The sequence below is a fragment of the Condylura cristata genome, unplaced genomic scaffold (assembly GCF_000260355.1).
Source record: "Condylura cristata isolate star-nosed mole 26May11 unplaced genomic scaffold, ConCri1.0 scaffold00004, whole genome shotgun sequence".
Classification (NCBI taxonomy): Eukaryota; Metazoa; Chordata; class Mammalia; order Eulipotyphla; family Talpidae; genus Condylura; species Condylura cristata.
This window is the reverse complement of record NW_004567105.1, coordinates 4,843,040-4,853,123: the sequence shown is the minus strand read 5'-3', so window position 1 is coordinate 4,853,123 and position 10,084 is coordinate 4,843,040.

Sequence of the window (10,084 nt, the reverse complement as noted above, 5' to 3'; positions counted from 1 at the left end):
GCCCCCGGGGTCCTGTCCTCCCCTGCTCCTGGAGGGTGAGCCCCCAGGCCCAGCGATGGGGGCAGCAGGGCCCTGACCCCCACCTGAGCGGGGGCGGGAAGGAGGCGAGGGAGCCGCGCAGGGCGAGGCGAAGGGACGGAGACAGACGAGCGTGCGTCTGAGTGGAGCCAGAGCGGACGCGCCACGACAGTGGGGATGACAGTGGGGGCTGCTGCCCAGCCTGCCCACCCTCCAGGCACAGGACGACGGGCGAACCGGCCTCCCGAGCTGGGCGCGGGCCTGGTTCTGCGCCCAGGAGGAGGGTCGGGCAGCCCCCGCCCACGCTGCGGGTTGCCAGCGCACAGGCCCTCCCAAAACTCAGCTGGCCGCCCGGACTCCGGCGAGGACAGAGCCTGGCGCCCCCTGCACCGGGCACCGCGTCAGCTCAGGCCCTGCCTGCTGCACAGCCAGCCATACTCCCGCGGGGCGTGGGGCGTCCGGGAGTGGACCGGGCGGGCAGGAGCCTGAGCCCGGGAAACCTCCCTGGCAGCAGCTGGTGAGCCCTGACGTGGGCTTTTCCCTGGGTCGGGCTGGGCAAGGCTCCCCCGGGCGCCCTGGCACTGCCCACATCAACGCCATCGTCTGGGGTCGGGGGAACGCGACTCCCGGCACCCAGCCAGGGCTCCCGGCGGGCGGCCACGGCCCCACCGCCCACCTCGCCGGGGATGGGGGCTTCCACCCCACCCCCACGCAAAGCCCGCTGCCCCTGGGGGCTGGACAGCACGTCTTGCCGCTCCCGGGGCCCACTGGGGTTCCTCGAGCTGCCCGGGGCTCTTCCTCGTCTGTAACGTGGGCGCCGTCACTCTGGCCTCCTGGCTGGTAAGGAAAAGCCTTCAACTTCTGGTGCCATGAGCCCCAGCTGCAGGGCAGGGAGAAGGGGCCAGCTGCTGAGCCGCGAGATGGAGCCCACAGTCCCGAGAGACCGGTTCCTGCGTCCGTCAGGAGCTGACCGCTGCGCCAGGCCCCGGGCACACCCGCACCGCAGGGCCTGGGTCTCTGACTGGGCGCCCCGTCCCCCACATCTGCACAGCCCATGACCGCACTCCATCGGGTCTCCGCCTTCCCTGACACGGGCCCGAGGCGGTCCACTGGCCATTTGAGCCTGGCCTTGGTGTCTGCTCGCCACTGGCGCACCCCTCCCCCACGGGGAAAGCAAAGCTCACCGCTTTCTGCCCTGCAGAGGGTGGTGAGGACGCGGAACAGGGTGTGCAGGGCAGGGTGGGGGTGCAGGGCCCCGACTGGCCAGGAGGGGCCCCCGCTCCTGAAGGCGTGCTTCTGGGGTCAGGGAGTGTGCTGAGGCTTCCTTTGGCCTCACGATCCACTTCACACGAGGATAGCGGCTCGGAGAGGCACGGCGGGCTCCCCGAGCCCTCGCAGCCGAGGCTGCTGGCCAGCCCAGGCTCATGGAGCGACCTGATTTCTCAGGATCCTGGTGCAGGTGAGTTCGCACCCCACGGCATCCCTCAGCCACGGGACCCTCAGTACCCATCTGAGTCAAGCCTCGAACAGCTCTGACAAAAATGTCTTCTCATATTTGAAGCCAAACCTGGGCCCGGCCTGCCACCCGGAGCCACCGAGGTCAAGACAGTAGCCCCCCCCCCCCCCGGACCCGCCAGCCTGTCACCCCCCCCCCGGCAGTCGGCTCGCCAGGCTCAACAGCCCACGGCCTCCACGCCCTTCCCGCGCCGGGGCGTCAAATCCCCCACGCGTGGGGCCAGCTGCCCCAGACCAGGCTGGCTGCCGAGGTCCCTCGGGACAGGTGTCACCGGGGGACACCTTTCAAGGCCAGCGTGGCCAGCGTGGCGGCCTGCACCGGGCCTCCGCCTCCCTGCTCTGACGTCAGGCTCTGTCGGGGCAGCGGGTCTGCAACGGCCTGGTGTCCTCACCTTGCCCGAGCTGGCAGCCAGGCCCAGGGCCCTCACACGCTGCCAGCAGCCCGGTGCCCTCGGACGTCCCCGGCGGGCTCTGGCCAGTCGCTGGGCTTTGCCCAAGAAGCTGGGTGCCGGTCCATCCCCATTCAGTCACGTCTTGTTAGCCTCAGCCCTTCACGCCGGCTGCTCCACACCCCGGGGAGCCGGCCCCTGTCCCTCGCTGCCCCGGACCCGCTCCAGCCTCGGTGCCAGCCGAGCAGGGGACGCGGGCGCAGCCATGCCAGCGGGGCTGGGGCCAGGCCTGCCACTCACCCCTGGCGGGTGAGACGGGCGGTGCAGGCGGCCACACGCAGAGCACAGCCCCGCACGCACACATGGCCTGCGCCCCACCGCGCCCCGGCTCTGCAGCAGCCCGCCTCACCGAGCGTCCCCCGGCCCAGGAGACCCAAAGGACACTCCACACCCACGGCAGCAGGCTGGCCTTGCCGAGCTTCATGCAGGGGCTCACAGGGTTTGCGAGGACGCCAGGTGCTGACGCTGGCTGCCAAGTCCAGAGACGGGCAGCAGGGCCCTGTGACGCCTCGAGGTGTTCCCCTCGCGACCTGGGCAGGTCGGCACCCTACCCCCTCTGGGCCTCAGTTTCCTGATCTGCTCAGGGGGAGGATGGCACTACACCGGTGACCCTGGTTTCTTGGGGCCCCCCAAAGACCCATCTGTCCTTAGCACCTGCACCCTGTCCAGACCTCAGTGAAAGGAAGTCGTTCGGGGGGAGGAAGGGCTTGCACCCAAAGGCCTTGGCTCGGGAGCCCACCCAGCAGCCCAACAGGAGACACCGACACCGGCTCAGAGGGCAGTGCTCTGGTGGCCAGGCCCACCACCCGCTGACCAGCACCCACCCGCCGCCAGGCCCTTGGGTGGTAGGCGCCGTCCAGGGCCAAGCACCCTCCGGGGCCCTCGGTAGCCTTCCCGGGACCCTCCGGGCCAGGAGCTGCCTCCCTCGCCTGACCCTGCCCTCCTCCGCTTGACCCCTGCCCTCCCCTTCTGGCCCCTGGCCACCAGCCGGCACTGCCTACCCCACCTGGCTCCTGTCCCCGCTCGCCTGACCCCTGCCTCCCCACCTGGCCCTTGACCACCCACCTGGCCCTGCCCGCCCCACCTGGTCCCTGCCGGCCGCCTGGCCTTGGCTCTGGCCAAGCCCAGGCCCGCTCAGCTGCAGCCCCGGGCACTACTCACCAGTGTCCACTGGACCCGCTCTCTGACCAGTGCCTGTGCACGCACGGCGACCTCTGCCTGCGTGGCCTCCATTCATTCATTCAATAAACATTTATGGAGCACCTACTATGTGCCAGGCACGGCTAGGCCCACCCCCGGCCCTGCCCCGCCCCTGCCCTCCTCCAGGGCCCCAAGGGGTGAACACCGCCCACACGCTCAGGGCTGTCCCACGCCGAGGGGCGCATCAGGGCCCTCGGGGAGACGGGGAGCCTGGGAGGGGAGCTTGCAGCCCCCAGACGCAGCCTGGGGGAGCAGGGGGGCGGCCTGGGCAGGCCAGACGGGGTCCCCGCGCTGCCGCTCCTGTCTCCCACTTCAGGGAGGAGGAAACCAAGTCTCCCACGGCCGCCGCGGCCCGGCGGCCGAGTCGAGACCTGCGGGTTCCTGTCCCCTGGGGTCTGGACGGTGGATGTATGTTTTTAGTTAGTCCTTGGCGTTGAAGGCCTGGAAGATTTTATCTTTAAAATCCCCGTTTCTGGAATCAGCTGGAAAACCTGGAGGGCCTAGCTGCCCAGGGGCCCGGATGCAGGACCGTGCAGGGGCCCCAGCCCAGGGTGCCAGGTTCGTCCCCCGCGTCTGGGCTCCGGAGTGAGGTCAGCAAGAGAACAGCAGAAACCCCCTCTGTGCAGGGGAGGCCCAGGCGCCTCTGGTCGGAGCCCCGAGCGGCACCCCCACTCCCGCCTCCGCTGTGGGCCACACGCCCAAGGCTCCGTGGCTCCAGAGTGCCGAGTCCTGAGAAGCGCTGCCGCCTGGGTCTGTCTTTTCGGGGAGCCTCTGGGCATGAGGCTGCGACTCTTGCTCTGCGGCGAGTCTACGTTCCCAGGCCCCGAGAGTCCGCGGTCTCGCCTCTCGGGCTCGCAGCTCTGCGGACTAAGTCGACAGCGACTTCAAGCTGCCCCGACCCACCCACGACCCTCCTTGGCTCCAAGCCGCCCCACTGGGATGGGGACTCCAAAACAGGGTGCACCCTTACGGCCCCCCAGGTCTGCGCCTGCTGCTCTCGTGCCGCTGCCTGGTTGCCGGATGGAGAGTGGGTTCATGTCGGGGCCTGAGGGTCACTCGCTCCCAAACACGAGTCCCGAGGTCCTGGCTAAGGCTGCTGGGGACATCTGAGGCCCGAGGCCGCGCTGCTGAAGCCACACCTGGACGGGCTGGTAGGTCCCGCCGGAGCACGGCCTGCCAGGCTTCCTGGAGTTTCACAGGCCCGCCCCCTCCCCAGACTCCAGGTTCCCGCGCCGGGGGCCTGCCTGCCCTGCGTGGCCTCCACCCGCTGGCCTCCCAACCTTCCCTGGCCCGCCTCCACCCTGCAGCAGGCCTCCTGGCCCTGACACTGGCGTGACTGGAGGAGGGGCGGGGGGGCGGGGGGGGCGCTGTGGGGCCCCGCAGCTGTCACTCGGAGAACAAGGAGGCTCTGTCCCAGCAGGGGAGCCCCGGAAATGCCGGGAGGAGGGACACCCCATGACTACCGGCTGCACAGAAACCAGGGCCTGGGAACGCATGGCTACGACTCGGGGCCTGCAGGCCAGCCCTCCCCGACCTTCTCCTGGACGGGCAGGGCCCGGCCCGGCTCAGATCCCGGCTCTGCCACTGAACAGCACGGCCCTGGCAAGCTACATCCTTCCTCTGAGTCTCAGGCTCCTCGTCTGTAAAATGGGGCCAGAGCGCCCCCCTCGGAGGGGTGGGGTGGCTGGCAGCGTGCCGTGGCTGCTAGTGTGGCGGTGGGGGCGGCCGGCGGGGTGGCCCAGGCCTGGCACCCTCATCACCGGCCGCGGCCAGGCCCGACCAGGTCTTCTTTCCAGACCTGAGGACAGCACACCCCTCTCTGCCTGGCCCTGCCCCCTCTCATAGGTCCAGCCCCCCAGAGGCCTGCTCCCACCCCCGCCTCCAGCCTGTTCCCGGCCTCGGTTTCTCTCCCGTTGCCAAAGCACAATGGCGGTTATAATTAACGGATTATCTCAGTGCGACAGCTGTGGTCCTTTGAAAATTGGGTTGAATAACAAGATCCTGGCGTATGGTAATTTCTTTTCATCTCCTGCTCCCTCTTTCTCTCTCCCTCACTTCTGCCTCGTTATGCATGCAAATATTTTGCGCCCCCCCCCTCCCCAAAGCCTGGCCTTCCTCCTCCTCCTCCTAGGTGGCCTCCTCCTGGGGATAGCGAGGGGCCAGACTCCAGCTCCGCTCTCCGGGGGGAAAAGACAGGTGGGTACTGGCGCTCCCGCGTCCCCCTGGGCGCCAGCTCTGGGCAGTGCCTGGCGCGCGCGCCTCCTGGAATCTCCCTGCAGAGCCACCTCTCACCCCTTCCCGCTGGCAGTCGGACCTAACACCTCTGCTCTCCTCCCACCGCCGCTCCCCCTCCTCCTCTCCCTCCTCCTCCTGCTCCTCCCCTCCTCAGCCCTCAGCGTGGCCTCCCCAGGTCCCGGCCCCAGCCCTCTGCTCCTGGAACCTGCACCCAGCGTCTCAGCCCCTTCCGTGGCTTGTGTTACCAGCTCTGTGCCCGAACCTGCACCCTGGCGCCTCCTGGGCCCTCCCTGGCGCCTGAAACTCCGCTGGTCCTGGGCTGCACTCACAGTCGCTGCACCCCTGTCTGCTTCTCCCCCAGCTCACTAAATCGGATGCCTGAGGCCCCCCCCGAAGGTGGGTGCGTACTGCACCCCTCGCCCCCTGCTCTGCTTTAGCCTGCCTCCTGGCCCTCGATGGACTTCAGGGGGCCTCCTCGCGGGGCTGGCTGCTGCCCCTGCAGTCCTGATCCTCCACCAGCACAGGAAGCAATGTCTGACCCTGAACCTGGGCGCGCGGGCGCCCCTGCCCCAAAGCCTCATGGACTCCCCGCTGAGCCCGCAAAATGCCACTGGCTCCAGAAGCCCAGCCCACGGGCCTGCCCTCCTCTCCTGCCTCCTCTCCTGCCCGCCGGCCTCCCTCCACCAATTACAAGGCCTGATGGGGCCCCGCCGGTGGGCTCCCGGTGGGCTCCTTTCCATCACAACCAGAATCAGAGCTCCCTTCTGGCCGGACCAAGTTCTCAGAGGAAGGGGCCGGGCTCTGCAGAGCTCGCACCAGGCATCCTGCAGTGGCCCGGTAAGTACCTGTTACCGACTGAATGAGAGAAGTCTCGCTCTCTCCCTTTACGGATAAGGAAACCAAGGCTCAGAGTAATTCACGACTTGCTCAAGCTCACACTGTTTGTGCAGGACAAAACCAGGATTTGAACCCAGGGCTGCGGCCCCAGCGCCAGCCGTCCCCCCCCCCCCCCCCCGGAGGGCGGCGGGGTCAGCCTCCGCACGGACCTCCCCCGGCCTCAGCCGCTCGGGAGCTTCACCTGCACGAGCCACACGGCTCCCAGGGCCTCGGCCAGCTCCTCTGTCAAGTGGGAAGCAGCCCGCTCACCCCCATCTCAGAGGAGGCTTCAGGGACAGACATCTGGGTCTTGGTGACGCCTTGTCCTGCTGACATCCGGGAGTTCTCCCCCTCGCCCGCCAAGGCCAACCGCGCTGCCCTGAGAGACCTCCTCAGAGCTTGGGGCAGGGTCCCGAGGCCAGGAAAGGTCGCCCTAGACGGCCAGTGGGGTGAGCATGGGGCGCTGGGGGTCAGTCCTGACCCGGGGAGGGAGCTCCCCTCTCTCGGCCCAGTCTCGCTCTGTGACCTGGACCGTTAACACCCGCCTCTGGGGCTGGAAAGGGACGAGGGCGTAGGGTGCAGACACAACCACGGTCAGGGGCTCTGTGGGTATGTGGCGCCGGGGTGTACCCCAGGGAGAGGGGGAGGGACAAAACAAAGCAGGAGCGCCCATTCCTGGCCCGCCCCCCCCCAGCAGCCACCAGAACAGAGCTCACGCCCCGAAGTGAGGCCCCTGAGCTCCCCACGTGGGCCCCTCTCTCATCTAAGCCCCACCCACAGTAACCTATGGAGCTGTGGGGGTGCCATCCTTAGGCCTTTCTCACGTGGAGCCTGGGGTGTCATTCCCGCCCCTGCACCCCCACAGCCCACAAGGCCTGCCTTCTCCAAGCAGTCTCAGAGGTTGTCCTCTGGGTGGGGGGCATGACCGTCTCTGCCCCGTCCCCACTCCATCCCCACGGAATCCTGGAGGACCCCAGAGGCTGTGAACCCCGACCTCCCCTCCCCACTTTACAGATGGGGAAACTGAGGCACGGGTGCGGCAGAGTGGAACCCGGGTCTCTGTGTGGCTTCCAGCCCTGCGGGTGGCTTCTTCCCAATGCTGAGCTGTCCAGCCTCGGCTGCCTCCGCCACGCCCCCCCCCCGGAGCTGCCTGCGGAGTGGACCCCATCTTCCTTGCCGCCCCACCCGGTGCCTAGCCTCAGGCCTGGCGCATAGTAGGCACTCAGTAAATGTCTGTTGAATTGAATTGCGCTCAGGGCGGCCAGTCGTCTCTGCTCTGTAAGAGAAGCATAGAGTTAGTGGAGCCGTTCCCATAGCAACAGGGGCGGGACCCAAGCCGGGGAGGGGTGAGCCGTCCACCTGCCCCAAGGACCCCTCCGGCCCTGGGAAGGAGTGGGGTCTGGGAGGCGCGCTCAACATTCGGACAGAAAGTCTGAATTCTGCCCCAAAGGGCAGCCCAGGCCTGGCAAGTCAGGCCGCCCTACGGCCGCCGCGGCCTCATCTGTCCAAGCAGAGGGCGCTCCCGCCGCGGGGCCTCTGAGCCCGGTCACTACCCGCGCCCAAGCTCTGCGTGCCCAGGCCGCGCACAGAGCCGGGGGGCATCACACCCAGGCCCACAGACTGAGGCGCCCAGAGGGGCCGGCCGCCCCCAGGCCACGTGGCCGGTGCCCTGGACCTCACCTGCACACGGTCCCCGCAGCGCTGGAGGAACAGCAAACCCCAAAGACGCGGACCCACCAAAGGCGGCTGAGCCCTGGCCCAGGCTGGAGGTTCCCGGGCAAGGGCCCCGCAGCGCCCCGCTGTGGAGAAGGTGAGAGGCCACGCCCTCCTCCCCCGCCTGTTCCACAGCCCAGAGGTCAAGCCGTCCTCTGAGCCCGGGCCTGCACAGGCCGGCGCCCGCTACGACCACACGGCCAGGCCCGCAGCCCAGCCCAGGAGCGGCCCTGCCCGCACCCTCGCGCAAGGACCTCAGGCCCCTCGCCTGGCAACAGCAGGCCTCACTGTGACCGCGAGGACTCAGGCTCTTTACCCAGCAGCCTCCAGGCCCCCGAGTAGCCCCGGCGGGGGGAGCAGCCAGGCTGGCAGGGGAGGAGGAAATGAGGAGGAGGCAGGCCGGGCTGGCCCCGGGCCCACCAGGGACAATCAGGGGAGGGCTGGCTGTGCTCTGCTCACTGGCCGGGAGCCCAGGAGAGGCGGGGAAGGGACCCAGACGCCAGCCATTCGCTCATTCACTCCCTCATTCATTCCAGAGCCTTTCTCTGCCTGTCGGCTGGGAGCTGAGGGCTCCCCGCGCGGGAGACGCAGCCTCGGGGAGCACTGGGCGGGCCACACTAGGCTCACTCACCCTGCCCACGTGGGGACGGGCCAATGCTCCCCCTGCCCATCCCCGCCTGCACCACGAGCACCGCCCTCTGCCCAGACCAGGGCCTTCTCGGGGGTGGGGCCGGCAGGTGGCCTCACCAGGGCCCAGTCGGCACCCAGAAGGGGCACCCTAGAGGTTCAGTGGTGGAAGCGTGGAGAAGACCACTGGTGGGGCCCATCGGCCCCAAGACCAACTGTGTGCCCCATCCTGCACGTAATGCCCAACAGCCACACTGTGATGCCCACTCGGCAGGTGAGGAGCTGAGGCTGGGAGAGACTGACGGGCGCGCCTGGGGCCCACAGGCACGTGGCAGCCAGGAACCTGAGTCTCCCTGGGACACAAGACGAGACGAGGCCGGGCCGGGCCGGGCCGGGCCAGGCAGTGCCGCGAACTCTCTGCACGGCCGTTCCAAGCATCAGAGTGGTGACATCTGCGGAGTCTGGGTCACCCCAAAAGCCAGGCACAAGTGAGGGGGTCAATGGCCCATCTCCCCACCGAAGCCTTAAAACAACCCTGAGTGCCAGACAGGTGGGGAAACTGAGGCTCCAACAAACCAGCCCGAAGGCCCGTGCGCTCAGCGCGTTGAGGGGAGGCCCCCTCCTGCTCACTGGGGTTCCGCCTCTACCTGGACAACTGGGAAGCGACCGCAGCTCTCTGGGCCTCGGCTTCCCCAGGCCGCACCCCTCTAGCCCACAGCTGCGGCATGCAGTAAGAGCGTAGACTGATGAGGAGAGCCCCCTCCCCGCCCCAGCTAATAACTGCAACGCCCTGTCCACAGTCAGGGAGTTTAATTGTTTCCGCTGCTGTGCAAACCACAGCCTCGAAATGGCTGCAACAGTCTCTGCCCCAGGCTCCTAGGGACCAGGTACTACTGTTCCACCCATTTTGCAGATGAGGAAACTGAGGTTCAGAGAGGTTAAGTGACTTGCTCAAGATCACACAGCAAGAAATGAGAGCCCTGAGCCACGGCAATATGTGATTGCCCTGAACGTCTGTATATTCGGCCCTTTGTGTCGGCAGCGTCCCGGGTTCATTAATGCCCACCTGCTCCCCAGTTTATCAGACTCCCCAGCTGTATGCAATATTCATATTTCCATCAGCAGCGATTCATGCACCCCTCTCTGAGGCCTTCGGGAGCCCCATTAATCATTCAGACACACCTGCATATTCATTAACTTCCGAATTAATACAGCGCCCCTTATTACTCCGGGCCTGCTGCTTGCATTAAAGACACTCCGACTTCATTCATTATTAAACTCCCCTGATAAATGATCACATTCCTCCTTCACAGAGGGGGACCGTGCCCAGGCCCCCCAGCCGGCAGGTCTGCGCCCAGCACCAGCTGCTGTGTGACCTTGAGCCAGGCTCTCACCCTCTCTGGGCCTCCCGCGTGTTTACCCAGTAAAACCAAAGGAGAGTCTCTAAGCAG